This window comes from Papio anubis, chromosome 16 (genome assembly GCF_008728515.1).
Source record: "Papio anubis isolate 15944 chromosome 16, Panubis1.0, whole genome shotgun sequence".
NCBI lineage: Eukaryota > Metazoa > Chordata > Mammalia > Primates > Cercopithecidae > Papio > Papio anubis.
This window is the reverse complement of record NC_044991.1, coordinates 76,473,328-76,490,498: the sequence shown is the minus strand read 5'-3', so window position 1 is coordinate 76,490,498 and position 17,171 is coordinate 76,473,328.

Genomic DNA, 17,171 nt, shown 5'->3' with positions numbered 1-17,171 from the left:
TTCATGCTCCTTGGTATTTACCCAAATGAGCTGAAAATGTTTTTCCATACAAAGACCCGCACACAGATGTTCCTAGCAGCTTTGTTAATGATTCCCCAAACTTGGGAGCAACCAAGGTGTCCTTCAGGAGGTGAATGGATAAATAAACTGTGGGAAATCCAGGCAATGGAATATTATTCAGCACTAAAAAAAAATAAGCTATGAAGCCACAAAAAGACATGGAAGAAACTCAAGTGCATTAAACTGAAAGAAGACAATCTGAAAAAGACTACATACTCTATGATTCCAACTATACGACATTCTGGAAAAAGCAAAACCATGAAGACAGTAAAATTATCAGCAGTTTCCTGGGGTTAAGCTGGAGGAAGGGATGAATAGGTGGAGCACAGAGGATTTTTAGAGCAGTGAAACTATTCTGCGTGATGCTATAATGGTGGATACATGTTATTGTACATTTGTCCAAACCCATAGAATGTGCAGCACCAAGAGTGAACCCTAAGGCAAACTATGGGCTTTGGATGGTAAGGATGTATCAGTGCAGGTTCATCGATTGTAACAAATGTACCACTGGTGTACAACCTCGGTAGTGGGAAAAACTGAGGGATGCGGGGAGCAGGGAATATATGAGAACTCTGTACTTTCTGTTCAATTTTGCTGTGAACCTAAAACTTCTCTAAAAAATAAAGTCTATTTTAATAAGAAAAGGAAATGGGGCCAGGCACGGTGGCTCACACCTGTAATCCCAGCACTTTGGGAGGCTGAGACGGGCAGATCACAAGGTCAGGAGATCGAGACCATCCTGGCTAACATGGTGAAACCCCGTCTCCACTAAAAGTATAAAAAATTAGCCGGGTGTGGTGGCAGGTGCCTGTAGTCCCAGCTACTTGGGAGACTGAGGCAAGTGAATGGTGTGAACCCGGGAGGCAGAGCTTGCAGTGAGCCGAGATCGCACCACTGTACTCCAACCTAGGTGACAGAGTGAGACTCCATCTCAAAAAAAAAAAAAAAAGAAAAGAAAAGAAAAAGAAAAGGAAAGGAAAGGAAAAAATATATCACTACCATAAATGGAAAACCAGCAAAATTTTTCATAAATACAGAGAAGAGACCAGGCAAGGTGGCTCATGCCTGTAATCCCAGTACTTTTGGAGGCCGAGGCAGGTGCATCACCTGAGGTCAGGAGCTCAAGACCAGCCTGGCCAATGTGGTGAAACCCCATCTCTACTAAAAATACAAAAATTAGCTGGGTGTGGCAGCGGGCACCTGTAATCCCAACTACTTGGGAGGCTGTGGTAGGAGAATTGCTTGAACCTGGAAGGTGGAGGTTGCAGTGAACCAAGATTGTGCCACTGTACTCTAGCCTGGGCAACAAGCGAGACTCTGTCTCAAAAAATAAAAATAAAAACAAAAAAGAGAGAAGGAAGGAAAGGTAGAAAGATAGGGGAGGTGCAAGGATAACACTGTAAGTGAGCTAAATCCTCATGTACTGGAGCAAAAATCAATAAATAACGTCTAAAGCTGATAAATCAATGAATGGCTACATTCAAGCATTACTTAGCTCTATGGAAATAAACAACTAGAAGAAATCGCTACAAAGGCTAGAAGTGGTTGTCATGACAATTAAGCATATGAAGATGCTCAACCTTCTAACAATGTATTTCAAATGTAAAAGTACATAAATATATTTCTTACCAATTCTACAGCAGAGATTTAAAAATGTTGATTTTTATTCGGATAGAATTGGGGAAGGTGCAGAGAAAGGGGCACTTAAGTATGAAGTCTGCAAACAAGAACATCAATGTAGTCTCATTTTGTCAATACCTATTAAAATCACAAAAGCACAGCCTATAATCCCAGTACTTTGGAAGGCTGAGGTGGGAGGATTGCTTGAGCCCAGACGTTTGAGACCAGCCTGGGCAACATGGGAAGACCCTGTCTCTACTAAAAATAAAATTTAAATATTAGCCAGGCAGGGTGGCACACACCTGCAGTTCCAGCTACTCAGGAGGCTGAGATGGAAGGATCACTTCAGCCTGGGAAGTCAAGCTACAGTGAGCCATGATCATGCCACTGCAATCCAGCCTGGGTGACAGAGCGAGACCCTGTCTCAAAAATAAATGAGTAAATAAAAATTTTTAAAACAACAAAAGCACACATCTTTTGATTCAAGAATCTTTACTGAGAGAGGCATACATGTGCAAGAAAACATGAGTACAAGATTATTTGCTGTTTCACTGTAATATCAAAAGGTTGGCATCAACCTCAATGTCCCTCAGTAGGGGCTGGTTACATGAATTATGGTCCATCCCTACAGTGGAATATTGTGCAGTCCCCTAAAATAATAAAGCAGTTATTTACTGACTGATAGGGAAGACCTCCAAAATATATTGTTAAGTGGAAAAGCAAGGTGCAGAACAATATTTGTAGCAAGTTGCCCTTTCTGCGTTGGTGGTGGTGGTGGTTATTATTGTTGTTTTTGTTGTTGTTTTTGAGACAGTGTTTCCCTCTTGTTGCCCAGGCTGGAGTGCAATGGCATAACCTCAACTCACTGCAACCTCCGCCTCCTAAGTTCAAGCAATTCTCCTGCCTCAGCCTCCCAAGTAAGTGGGATTACAGGCATGAGCCACCACACCCGGCTAATTTTGTATTTTTAGTAGAGACAAGGGTTTCACCATGTAGGTCAGGCTGGTCTTGAACTCCTGACCTCAGGTGATCCACCCACCTCAGCCTCCCAAAGTGCTGGGATTACAGGCATGAGCCACCATTCCCAGCTCTTTCTGTTTTATTTTTTTAATGCTGTTTATATTATATGCTGACATATGCATAGCACATCTCTGGAAGGAGATGTAATACACTGGTAAAAGTGGTTGGCTTTAGGGAGAGGAGCTGGGTGGGGAGATGGAAGGAGGGGGACTTAATCTCTTTACCTTTTTTGTACCTTTTGAAATTTTTAGCATATGCCTTGTATTACGTATTCCAATAAATGTGAAAGAAATGTTAAGCAATTGCCTCTGGAGAACTGAACAAGGAGTGTTTTGTTTTGTTTTGTTTTGTTTCATTTTGTTTTGTTTGAGACAGGGTCTCACTGTCACTAGGCTGGAGTGTAGTGGCATAATCACAGCTCACTGCAGTCTGGACCTCCCAGGCTCAGGTGATCCTCCCACTTCAGCCTCTCGAGTAGCTGGGACTACAGGCATGTGCCACCACATCCAGCTAATTTTTGTATTTTTTGTAGAGACGGGGTTTCACCATGTTTGCCAGGCTGGTCTCGAACTCTTGGCCTCATGTGATCTGCCCACCTCAGAGCCATTGCGCCTGGCCAGGAACACTTTTATACATACACACACACACACACACACACACACACACACACACACACAACGATTAATAGGTACTTTTTTTGGTGGGGGTTGGGGGGACGGAGTCTCCGTCACCCAGGCTGGAGTGCAGTGGTGTAATCTCAGCTCACTGCAACCTCTGCCTCCCGGGTTCAAGTGAGTCTCCTGCCTCACCCTCCTGAGTACCTGGGATTACAGGTGCCCACTACCATGCCCGGCTAATTTTTGTATTTTTAGTAGAGATGGGGTTTCACCATGTTGGCCAGGCTGGTCTTGAACACCTGACCTCAAGTGATCTGCCTGCCTTGGCCTCCCAAAGTGCTGGGATTAAAGGCTTGCGCCATCGTGCCCGGCCTGATTAATGTGTATTTTCCAAAATGTTTACAAAGAAAGATCTGCAAACATTTACAAAGAAAGAGAGAGCTCTCTAGAAGAGAAGAGGTCCCTATGACATAAGGGTCCAGAGAGGGTAGGCAGCCACTCCCAACCACGGTGTGTCCCCATCACAAGGACCAGTGGCTTCCTATGAAGTTCCCAGTCTCCTTTATCTGATGTTTCTCTGTTCTGCCAGGTTTGAAGCATCTAAGTAACCAGTGACCCAGTTCTCAGAAAAATCTCCCCTGCAGTCCTTTTGTAAGGACCCTGGGCACAGCAGGGCACTTGGCAGTTGCCAGCTTTCTGGGCACAAAGAGAAAATTATTCTTCTCCCCACTAAGGCAGGAAAGGGGGAGCCTTCAGAGTGTGGAGGGCTGCCCAGCTGAGGTCTGCTCAGCCACCTCTCCATGGGTCTGGGTGAAGAGGGCTGTGCTCTGTTGGGGGCAGGGGACTGGTCAGTCTCCCTTTGCAATGAACTCCTGTCTCCATTATCTACTGCTGTGGAATGAGCCACCCCAGAATGTAGAGCCTTAAAACAACAGTGCATCACTATCTCTCCTGGTCCTGTGGGTTTCTCCCTTGGGGTTTCTTATGCTGGTGCAGCTGTAGCCAAAGTCATCACAAGGTTTGATTGGACTGGATGTCTAAAACAAATTCTTCTCTCTCGTGGCTGGTGCCTCAGCTGAGATGGCTGGAACAACCACAGCCCTGGTTGACCATCTTTTCCCTCCATACTGGGCTTCCCACACGCTTAGCTTGGGCTTCCTCACATCATGGTGGCTCAGAGTAGTCAGACTTCTTTGATGGCAACTGGCTTACCCCAGAGCAGTATTCAAAAACGCTAAGGTAGAAACTGTGAGGTTTCCTGTGACCTGGCCTCAGAAGCCAGGCTGTCACTTCTGCTGCTTTTTATTGGTTCCATGGTGCCAGCCCAGAGGAATGTGGCTGGGGCCGAGCAAGAGTGTGAACTGCAGTGTGCAGTTCTTGGCGGGCCATTTCCCACAGCCAGCTACCATGATGCTGCTTGTCATTCAGTACTTTCTTCTCTTAGTTCTCTTCCTACCTCACTGTCCACAACTTCTTAACCTCTTCAGGTGGTTCTTCCTCATCTTGTGGCTTTGAATTAATCAAGTGCCCAAAGCTCAGGCTTGGGCCTCTTCTCTCTCTCCCATTTCGTCCAGACTCATGGCTCTAAACATTAATAAGCTGACAACTTCTGAGTTTACATCCCCAGCCTGGACTTCTCCCCTGAAGTCTAGATTCTAGTCTCCAACTGCCAACCTGGCATCTCTGCTTGGATATCTCACAGGGACCTTGATGTTTGGCAGCTCCAAAGCCACCTTTCAGCCAGGCGTGGTGGTTCATGCCTGCAGTCCCAGCACTTTGGGAGGCCAAAATGGAGGATCACTTCAAGCCAAAAGTTTGGGACCTGCCTGGGCAACATAGGGAGATCCTGCCCCTACAAACAAATTAAAAAATTAACCAGGCGTGGTGGCATGCATCTATAGTCCCAACTACTCTGGAGGCTAAGGTAGGTGGATCTCTTGAGCCTGGGAGGTCAAGGCTGCAGTGAACCATGATAGCGCCACCACACTCCAGCCTGGGTGACAGAGCAAGACCCTGTCTCAAAAAAAAAACAAAACAACACACACACACACACACACACACACACACACACACAAAGTAAAATAAAATAAAATAAATAAAATAAAATAAAATAAAATAAAATAAAATAAAATAAAGGGGCCTTTCATCCTTTGCTCTCAGTCAATGTTCTCCTTACAAAGTTTCCCCAAATCAGCTACTAGCAGCTCTGTCTTTCCAGTTGCTCAGGTCGAATATCTTGGAGTTGGCCTGGATTCCTCTGTGTTGTCACCCTTAGCAAATTCTTCAAATATCCATCATGGCTCACTTGAACCAGGTGAAAAAAAACAAACAAAAAAAAAAACAAAAAAACCTCATAATTTGTTTTCTTCCACCTTTGTCTCCCAAGGTCTGTCCTCCAACCAGCAGCCAGGGATTTTATTAAACTTAAGTCAGATCATGTCCCTTCTCTGCTCAGAAACCTCTAATGTTTTCTCATCTCACTCAGTGGAACTGCAAGGGCCTACATGACCCGACGCCCTGTTATCACTTTTTCCTTTTTTTGAGACAGAGTCTCTCTGTGTCACTCAGGCTGGAGTGTAGTGGTATGATCTCAACTCAATATAATCTCCGCCTTTTGGGTTCAAGCAATTCTCATGCCTCGAGTGGCTGGGACTACAGGCACCTGCCACCACACCCGGCTAATTTTTGTATTTTCAGTAGAGATCAGGTTTCACCATGTTGGCCAGGCTGGTCTTGAACTCCTGACCTCGGCCTCCCAAAGTGGTGGGATTACAGGTGTGAGCCACGATGCTCAGCTGCCCTGTTATCTCTCTAACTCCGTGACTTGGTACTCTCTCTCTTGCTGTCATCACTGGAGCCACACTACCTTGGCTGTTCTTAGAACACTTCAGGCAGGTTTGTGCCCCAGGGCCTTTGCTCTTGCTCTTCTTGCTGCTGGAATGCTCTTTCCCGTATCCTCTTGGCTTGTTTCATTTCCTTCAGCTCTCTATTCAGATGTCTCCCTCTCACCGAGGTCTCTGCAGACCACCTGATATAAAGTAAGAATGCTTAGTCTCCTCCTGCCCCCAGCCCTGCGTAACCTCCTCCACATGATTTTCTGCATTTTAGCATCATCTAACGTGTTATGTTTTTATTTATTTGTTTGCTTTTTGTGCACTTCCCCTGACCAGAAGTTAAGCTACATGAGAAAGAGACTTAGTTTAAATGGTAGGCAGACTTCTCAGATGACTCCCACTGACCTAGGCGTTCACACCTGTGTTTTCACTTATGTAATTTATTTCCCTGAAGTGTGGGCTGGACCTAGTGACTCACTTCCAATGAATAGAATAAGGCAAACATGATGGGATGTCACTTCCATGAGGAGGCTACAAGATACCATGAGGACTTCCTTTCTGCTCACTTTTTCCCCACTCACTCACTCACTCCTTTGATAAAACCAGGTGGCATGCTGTGAGCTGCCCAAGGGAGAGGCACATGTGGCAAGGAACGGACCTCACCCAAGAACCCTTAGAACGGAATCCCTCCAACGAAAAAGACAGAGAGCTTGGAAGCAAATCCTTCCCTAAGCAGATCCTTCCCCAGTCAAGCCTTAAGATGAGAATGCAGCCCCACCCGACAGCTGGACTGTTGCCTATGAGAGGCCCCAAAGCAGAGGACCTAGCTAAGCCACACCTGGATCCCAACCTACAGAAATCATGAATGAATAAATGTTGTTTCAAGTCACTAAGATTGGGAAGTAATTTGTTATGAAGCACTAGATAACTAACACAGTTTATTTCAGAGGTATCTGCCATGCCTAAGCTGTGTTTGTTGTGGAAAAGTTATGTTCAGTATGCAAGGAAGCATTTAGCATGGTGAGGAAGAGCACAAGCTCTGAAGTTGGACAGCCCTGAATTCACATTCCAGCTCTGCTCCTGACTTGCTGTGTGATTTGGGGAGAGTCATTTCACCTCTCTGGACCTCAGTTTTCTCATGTACAAATATAGCTTCCTACATTCACTCAATAAGTATGTATTAAGTCTCAACTTTCTATTTTTATCACATCCAGCATGCATCCAATTCCTCAGCAAATCCTGTCATCTTCACCTTCAAAATATACAGATAGGCTATACCAATGTTGGGGACTCAAGAGTGAACAAAACAGATGCAGCCCCTGGTTTCATGGTGCTTGCAGTCTGAAGGGCAGAAATATATTACACAGATAATCACACAAATATTTAGTTAATAGCTGTGATAAGTGCTGTGCATGAAAGATCAGCGAGCTATGTGAGCACATCAGAGGTGCCTCATCTCTTCTGCAAGTCAGGGAGGGCTTCTCTGAGGAGGTGGCTGAGGAAGGAGGTGGCTGAGGAGAAAGCTGAGACCAATACAGAGAGTCACTCCTGCAAAAGTGCTAAAGTTGAATCCCACTGGATCCATCTGGGTTACCTGCACATTCTGGAGCCAGGAAGATGAAAATGCTGATTGGCCAGGCCTAGGTCATGCCCCTCCCCAGGAGCCAGGGTTTAGGGTCAGCTTCACCCAAATCACAGGTACTAAAAGTGGTGGAAGAATGATTCTCCCTGGAAAACACTGGGGTGAGTTGTTATCAGAAAAGGTGTAAATACTGGACAGAAAGAAACAACAGCCATCCACAGTAGGACTTAAAATTTTATCTAGAGTTTTTAATCTTAGAGTTTGAACTTCACCTTCCCCATGGATGGGCTTCCAGAGCCCAACTCCTCCCCTGACGATGATAAAATTAGATAAAATTCATCAATCCCACTTTGAGGACACCACTATATTAAAATGTAGCGTTTTAGACATTTAACATATGTAAAGAACCCTTACTACTCAACAATAAGAAAACAGCCCAATAAAAGAAAAAGCAACAAAATTTTCAACAGACACTTCACAAAATAATACACGCAAATGGCCAATAAGCACATAAAAAGATACTCAATAGCATTAGGCATTAGGGAAATGCATATTAAAATCATAATGAGATACCACTTCATATTCATTAGAATGGCAAACATTAGAAAGAGTGATCATCACAGGGTTGGTGAGGATGTGGAGTGCATAAAACTCTCACCCGGGGCTGGTGGGAACACAAAATGAGATAAATCACTTTGGAAAACAGTTCGGTAGTTTCTTGAAAAGTGAAATGTACCTACCATGTGACATGACTCAGTCATTCCACTCCTAGGTGTCTGCCCAAGAGAAACTAAAATATTTGTCCACACAAAGATTTGTACACATATGTTCACAGCAGCCTTATTTGTAATCACCATAAATTAGAAGCAACTTAAAAAGTCCATCCACAGATGAATGGATAGACAAATTGTGATATATCCATACCATGGGATATACTCAGCAATAAAAAGCAACAAATTATTGATTCCTACAACATAGATGAATCTCAAAATTATCATGTTGAGTGAAAGAAGCCAGGCAAAAGCATATATATGCATGCTGCATGATTCCATTTACATAAAATCTAGAAAATGCAAACTAATTTATAGTGACAGAAGTTGTTCAGTAGTGGAGGGGATGCAGGGGGGAAGGAATCACAAAGGGACACATGGAAACTTTTGGGGGTGATGGATATGTGCTCTACCCTAGTTGGGGAGATGGTTTAATGGGTCTATGTCAAGAGTAATTAAATTGGGGCCGGGCTTGGAGGTTCATGTGTATAATACCAACACCTTGGGAAGCCAAGGCAGGAGGACTGCTTGAGCCCAGGAGTTCCAGACCAGCCCTAGGCAACAAAGTGAGGAAGGAAGATTGTTTTATTTATTACGGAAGATTTATTATCTCTACAAATAATAAAATAAAAAAATTTTAAAGACCAATCAAGTCTTATACTTTAAATATGTGCCACCATCCAGGTACAGTGTCTCAAGGCCTGTAATCCCAACATTTTGGGAGGGCGAGGAGGGCTGATCACTTCAGGCCAGTAGTTCAAGACCAGCCTGGCCAACATGGTGAAACCCAGTCTCTACTAAAAATACAAAAATTAGCCATGAGTGGTGGCAGGTGCCTGTAATCCCAGCTACTCAGGATGCTGAGTCAGGAGAATCACCTGAACCCAGGAGGCGAAGGTTGCAGTGAGCCAAGATTGTGCCACTGCACTCCAGTCTGGGTGACAGAGTGACTCCATCTCAAAAAATAAATAAATAAATATATGCCATGTACTGTACTTTAATTATACCCCAATAAAGTTTGGGGGTAAACTTTGTCTGGAGAAGAAAACAAACAGAAAAAGAAATATATTTGGAAGACTATACACCAAAGAGTTAAGTATAATAATTACCTTCGAAGAGTGGGAAAGGGGACAAGAGCTGTCACTTTAAGTTGTTTACAACAGGCATGTATTACTTATGAGTTTAAGGAAAAAAGCAATACTGGTTTTGCCCACAAGCCTCAGCCCAGCCTTTAGGAGACCGTCACATATCCGGAAACCAACGAGGTCATTCTGCCAAACAAAGATACTTCCTGGATTTGAGTCAAGGGTTTCTGGGGGCAAGTTCCCATCTGAAGACAATGAAAACTGTGCTCCCTCAGAAGAAGGACTTTATTTATACCTTATATCTACATTCCGGACTGGGGCCCGCACGGGATGATAGCCTAGGAAGATAATGGAGTCATTAATCTCTCTCAAGGTTAGGCTCCTGCCTGCCAGCTTCCCATCTGGGTAATTAAACCAGCTGGCAGCCCTGTTATCAGTCTCTGCGGTGTCTGCAGGGCAGAGGAGGAGGGCGCCTCTGGACATGGCACTGGCTTCTCCAGAAAGGCAGGTTCCTGGGTAACCTTAGGAGAAGCAAACTAAGCCCACACTGGGGTATTCAGGCCTGACTCTGGCTAGGAAGGAGAGCCAAGACCTAGGCAAACATGGCCCTCCTGGCACATCAGGGAGTTGGGAACAGATGTCTGAACTTTTGCATTCATGTGGTTGCCCAGGTGTAAGCTTCTAACCTCACCCTAACCTTTAATTCTTTGAATGCCACGGGAGTTGCCTACCCCACAGCTAGTCCTCCATGAGCCCCACTTTCTTCCTTCCTCACTAAGACCACCAAGATGTTTCAGGGGAGCGCCCCTCTGCCTGCCCGAGAAGGTAGACGTTGACCAGGCCTGGCCCTCACTCCCTAGAGCATGGTCCAGCATCAGCATCCCCGGAAGTGTAGTGGAAATGCCCAATTTCAGGCCCATCCAGACCTGCTGAATCAGAATCTTCATTTTAACTCCCTGGAGATTTGATCATACTCATTCACAAGCCTGGCTGAACGTGAGGAACACCTGGAGAGTTTTCCATGATATCAGTGCCCGGGATCTTCTGCTACATATTTTGACTTAATCAGTCTGGAATACAACCTGGACATCAGTATTTTTTTAAGTTGTGATGTACGTTTAGTAGCATGTGTAAGGTGCACAAACTTTAAATGGATAGCTTGATTTTTTTTTTTTTAGACAGTCTCACTCTGTTGTCCAGGCTGAAGCACAGTGACACGATCATAGCTCACTGCAGCCTCAACCTCCTGGGCTCAAACGATCCTCCTGCCTCAGCCTCCCTAGTAGCTGGGACTACAGGCATACATTGCCATGCCTGGTTAATGCTAAAGTTTTTTAAAATTTATTTTTAGTACAGAGGGAGTCTTGCCATGTTGCCCAGGCAGGCTGATCTCAAACTCCTGAGCTCAAACAATCCTCCTGCCTTGTCCTCCCAAAGTGCTGGGATTACAGGCTCAAGCCGCAGTGCCCAGCTCAGCTTGATATTTTTTACACATGCGTACACACATGCAACCACCACCCAGAGGATGGGATAGAACATTTCCAACACCCCAGAAAGTTCCCTCTTGCTCCATCAAGGTAAGGTGGCAAACCATCCCAATTTGCCCAGGATTGAGGGGATTTTCCGGGACAGAGGACTTTCAGTACTAAAACCAGGAAACTCCCAAGCAAACCACAAGTTGGTCACACTACTTCAGGGTCTATACTCCAATGCAGCCTACAGAGGTAACCACCATTCCGATGTCTATGCAGCAGTAGCTTTAAGAGTTCCCTGGATAATTCCAATGCGCAGCCAGGGCCAATTCTAGTGTGTATCACAATTATCTGGAGCCCTTGTTAGAATCCATTGCTGGGCCTCACCCCTAGACTTTCTAATTCAGTAGGTCTGGGGTGCAGCCCCAAAATATGTATTTCTTTTTCTCTTTTTTTTTTTTTTTTTTTTTTTTGAGATAGAGTCTTGCTCTGTTGCCCAGGCTGGAGTGCAGTAACATGATCTAGGCTCGCCACAACCTCCGCCTCCCAGGTTCAAGCGATTCTCCTGTCTCAGCCTCCCGAGTAGCTGAGACTACAGGCATGCATCACCATGCCTGGCTAACTTTTGTATTTTTAGTAGAGACGGGGTTTCACTGTGTTGGCCTGGCTGGTCTCGAACTGCAGACCTTGTGATCCGCCCGCCTCGGCCTCCCAAAGTGCTGGGATTACAGGCATGAGCCACCGCGCCCAGCCCAAAATATGTATTTCTAACAAGCTTCCCAGGCGATGTGATGCAGGTGCAGCTGGTCCCAGCACTTCAGTTTGAGACTTCTGGCCTGAGCCAATCACAGTCATTCTACTCCCCTAGCTATGACTGGCTTAAGCCTGAAGCACATGACACACATCTGGCTAATGAGATGTAAGGAGAAGGCTGCTGCGACTTCTGGGGCAACATTCCCAGAGACTCTATTAAAATGGTACTCCTGGCTTGTGCCACACGGCAGCCATTGGCTGGGATGAGTGATGGGGGTTGGACAAAGGGGCTCCTGGGAAAGATTTCCCCACTGATAGAGAGATGCCTGGAAGGGTACGTGCTCCTCTTCCTTTGAAAGTTCAGTCATGTCTGGGTGTGGTCGCTGGTATTGTGTACTTGACCTTGTAACCTTCAGGCAACAAGCCTGGGGACAACACACCAACCATCCAGGATGGCAGGCAGAAAAGTGGGAGAGATCTCGGGCCCTTGAAGAACTTGTTGAAATGGTGGATCAGCCAACCCTAAATGGTCCTCCTTAGGCACATGTCTCAAGCTCCACCACAGACCCACTGAACCAGAATCTGCATTTTAGCTGAGAACCATCCAAAAGCACTGCTCCAATTAATTTATACAGCAGCACACATGCTTTGGATTTTCTGGGCCTTTCTATTTAGCCCCACGTACTTTTTTTTTTTTTTTTTTTTTTGAGACAGAGTCTCACTCTGTCACCCAGGCTGGAGTGCAGTGGCCTGATCTCAGGTCACTGCAACCTCCACCTCCCAGACACAAGTGATTCTCCTGCCTCAGCTCCTGAGCAGCTGGGATTACAAGCGTGTGCCACCATGCTTCGCTAATTTTTGTATTTTTAGTAGAAACAAGGTTTCACAATGTTGCCCATGGTGGTCTTGAACTCCTGACCTCAGGTGATTCACCTGCCTTGGCCTCTCAAAGTGCTAGGGTTACAGGAATGAGCCACCACGCCTGGCCCCATCTACTAATAGCATGAAATCATATTATTAACCACGTGAAAACAAAAAATCACAGGCACTACATACAGAAGCTCCCTAGCCAATTTTTCCATGCATCTCATTGGCCAGAACTAGGTTGCATTCATCAGCTGCAGAGGAAGTTGGGAAGGTAAGGGTCTGGCCTCATCTGCTTCTGTCATGGGAGAAGGAAGCAAAGACCCAAGAGGGGAAAACAGCTGTTGGGTAGAAACCATCAGTGTCTACCACAAATAAATATTATTAATGCCCATTTTCAGAGGTTAAGACAAGGCTCAGAGGTGTGAAGTCACTTGCCTAAGGTCACACAGCTAAAAAGTACCTGCCACTTTGTAAGAAACTGGTGTAACTTTTTTTTTTTTTTTTTTAAATATTAAGCGGGGTCTTTGCGTTTTCCCCCCGGCTGGAGTGCAGTGGCGTGATCTCGGCTCACTGCAAGCTCCGCCTCCCGGGTTTACGCCATTCTCCTGCCTCAGCCTCCCGAGTAGCTGGGACTACAGGCGCCCACCACCTCGCCCAGCTAATTTTTTTTTGTATTTTTAGTAGAGACGGGGTTTCAACGTATTAGCCAGGATGGTCTCGATCTCCTGACCTCGTGATCCACCCGCCTCGGCCTCCCAAAGTGCTGGGATTACAGGCGTGAGCCACCGCGCCCGGCCTGGTGTAAATGTTTACAAATGAGAGGGCCGAGTCAGTTAGTGTGTGAAATGGGCCTTGAACCCAGATTCTGTAAAGTCCAATATAGTGATCTAGCCACTTCCTCAAGTTGCCTTCCTTTTGCCTTTTGTGTGTGTTTATATCTTAAGAAAGATTTTTTTGGCTGGGCACAGTGGCTCATGCCTGTAACGTGGTGAAACCCCATCTTTACCAAAAAATTAGCTGAGCATGATGGTGGGCGCCTGTAATCCCAGCTACTTGGGAAGCCAAGGCAGAAGAATTGCTTGAATCCAAGAGGCAGAGGTTGCAGTGAGCCAAGATGGTGCCATTGCACTCCAGCCTGGGCAACAAGAGCAAGACTCCATCTCAAAAAAAAAAAAAAAAAAGATTTTTTTTTTTTTAAAGACAGAGCTAAATCAGGGAGCAGTAAGGTACCCATGTGACTTCCTGAGTGGCTAGCCACAGTCAGAGAGAAGAGGTGAATGCCTGATACAACTGGAATTTTCCCAGCTGCTTCTGGATGCCACCCAACCCAAAACGCATATGGAACCATTAGACACACAGGCAAATCTTAGTTTCACTGTTTTCTGCCAAATGTCTAGCTGTGTCCACTGATAAATGATAAAGCTCAGGGTGGAGCCGGGTGCTTAACTTTCCCTGATGGTTCACTTTCTAGCTCAATTTCCCTTCCTGGCAGAGGGTTTGAGAAACTGGAGCCCCGTGATTTAGAGATGAGGAAAATTCCTCCTAAGCAAACGAAACACGCTGAGTGTTTATGGAAATGTCTGGAGTTTGACATTTTTATTCTACTTTGAGTCCAGCTCTGATAAGTGTTTAACTGATGTCTGTCGTATGTGTCTGGGGCCCAAATTTATCATGAACAAGTTTTTCAGCAGCTGAAGAAGAACGTTGGACACAATTCTGTGTAGTGTTGCCAAGTTCATTCTCATCTCTGAGCCTTTGCACTTTCTGTCCCCGCTCCCAGAATGCTCTTCCCTTTCAGATTTTCTTGTGCCCAGCTCCTATTCATCCTTCAGATCTTGGCTCACATGTCACATCCTCAGAGAGGCCTTTCCTGAATATTGTAATCAAAGTAACCCTCTAGTAATTTTCTTTCCCATCCTTTTTTTTTTTTTTTTTTGAGATAGGATCTTGTTTTGTTGCCCAGGCTGGAGTGCAGTGGTGCAATCTCAGCTCACTGCAACTTCTGCCTCTCGGGTTCAAGCAATTCTCCTGCCTTAGCTTCCCAAGTAGCTGGGAACTCCCGACCTCAGGTGATCCACCCACCTCGGCCTCCCAAAGTGCTGGGATTACAGGCATGAACCACCGTGCCCGGGGATTTCATTCTTTTTTCATGGCTGTGTAGTATTCTGTTGTGTATATGTACCACATTTTTTTTTTTTTTTTTTTTTTTTTTTTTTTTGAGGCCGAGGTCACCAGCTGTGTCACCAGGCTGGAGTGCAGTGGGCGCGATCTTTCGGCTCACTGCAAGCTCCGCCTCCCAGGTTCAGGCCATTCTCCTGCCTCCAGCCTCCGAGGTAGCTGGGACTACAGGCCAGCCACCACCTTGACTAGTTTTTGTATTTTTTAGTAGAGGCAGGGTTTCTGATGTTATGGGATGGTCTCGATCTCCTGACCTGGTGATCCGTAGCCTCGGCCTCCCAAAGTGCTGGGATTACAGGCTTGAGCCACCGCGCCCGGCCTTATGTACCACATTTTCTTTATTCCAGTGCTGATGGGCACCTAGGTTGATTCCATGTCTTTGCTATTGTGAACAGTGCTGTGATGAACATATGTGTGCATGAAGAGCTAATGTCGAAACATGTTCTATTTAGATGTCCTCTCTCCTTAGGCTCGCTCTCTCTCTTTTTGAGACAGAGTCTCACTCTGTTGCCCAGGCTGTAGTGTGGTGTGATCTCAGCTCACTGCAACCTCTGCCTCCCGGGTTCAAGCAATTCTTGTGTTTCAGCTTCCCAGGCATTAAAGAGATTTATAGGCCAGGCACAGTGGCTCACACCTATAATCCCAGCACTTTGGGAGGCCGAGGTTGGTGCATCACTTGAGGCCAGAAGTTCGAGACCAGCCTGGCCAACATGGTAAACGTTCATCTCTACTAAAAATACAATTAGCCGGGTATGGTGACACACCCCCGTAATTCCAGCTACTTGGGAGGCTGAGGCAGGAGAATTGCTTGACCCCGGGAAGCAGAGGTTGCAGTAAGCCGAGATCACCCCACTGCACTCCAGCGTGGTGACAGAGCAAGACTGCATCTCAAAAAAAAAAGAATGAAATCATGCCCTTTGCAGCAACATGGATGCAGCTGGAGGCCACTATCATAAGCGAATTACCACAGAAACAGAAAAGCAAATACCACATGTTCTCACATATATATGGGAGCTAAACATTAGGTACACGTGGACACATACAGATGAAACATTAGACACCAGGGACTACAAGAGGGGGAAGAGAGGGATGGGGCAGGGGGTGAAAAACCCTCTACTAGGTACCTTGCTCACTAGCTGGATGACAGGCTCAATCATACCCAAACCTCAGCACCACGAAATATATCCTTGTAACAATCCTGCACGTGTACCCCCTGAATCTAAAGTAAAAGTTGATTTTTTTTTTTTAATGTGCTCTTGGGTTAGATCTTAGACCATAACAAGGATATTAGTAGGAAAATGGCAACATTTGAATGAAGTCTATAGAACAGATTGGTAATTCTTAAAGTATGGTGTTTAAGACCCTTTCAGGGGGGTGCAAGGTCAAAAGAATTTTCATAATGATAGTAAGACTTTATCTTTTAACATTCCCCTGTGTGACATTTGCATTAAATGATATAAAAACAAAAGAGGGCAAAGCTGCTAGCTCCTTAGCATGAATCAAAGTAGTGGCACCTAATTCTATTAGTAATCACTGTATTCTTCACCTCTACAAGCCCACAGTAACAAGAAAAGACAGCCAGTTTCACTTAGGAATGTCCTTGATAAAGCAGTACAAATTGCTAATTTTATTGCATGTCAACCCTTGAATACACTTTTAAAATGTGTTTTTAAAATTCTGTGTGAGGTCGGACACGGTGGCTCACGCCTGCAATCCTAACACTTTGGGAGGCCGAGGCAGGTGGATCACTTGAGGTCAAGAGTTGAAGACCAGCCTGGCTAACATGGCGAAACCCCGTCTCTACTAAAAATACAAAAATTAGCTGGGTGTGGTGGTGGGCACTTGTAGTCCCAGATGCTCAGGAGGCTGAGGCAGGAGAATCACTTGAACCTGGGAGGCGGAGGCTGCAGTGAGCCGAGATCGCGCCACTGCACTCCAGCCTGGGCAACAGAGTGAGACTGTCTTAGAAACAGTCTCAGCCAAGCATGGTGGCTCATGCCTGAAATCCCAGCACTTTGGGAGGCCGAGGCAGGCGGAGATCGCTTGAACCCAGGAGTTCAAGATCAGCCTGGGCAACTTGGCGAAACCCATCTCTACAAAAAAATACAAAAATTAACCAGGTGTAGTGGTGCATGCCTGTAGTCCCAGCTACTCGGGAGGCTGAAGTGGGAGGATCACTTGAGCCCAGGAGGTAGAATTGCAGTGAGCCGAGATCATCCTGGGCCACAGAGTGAGACTGTCTCCAAAAAAAGAAAAAAAAGAAAGAAAGAAACAAAACCAGAATCTCACTCTGTTGCCCAGGCTGGAAGATAT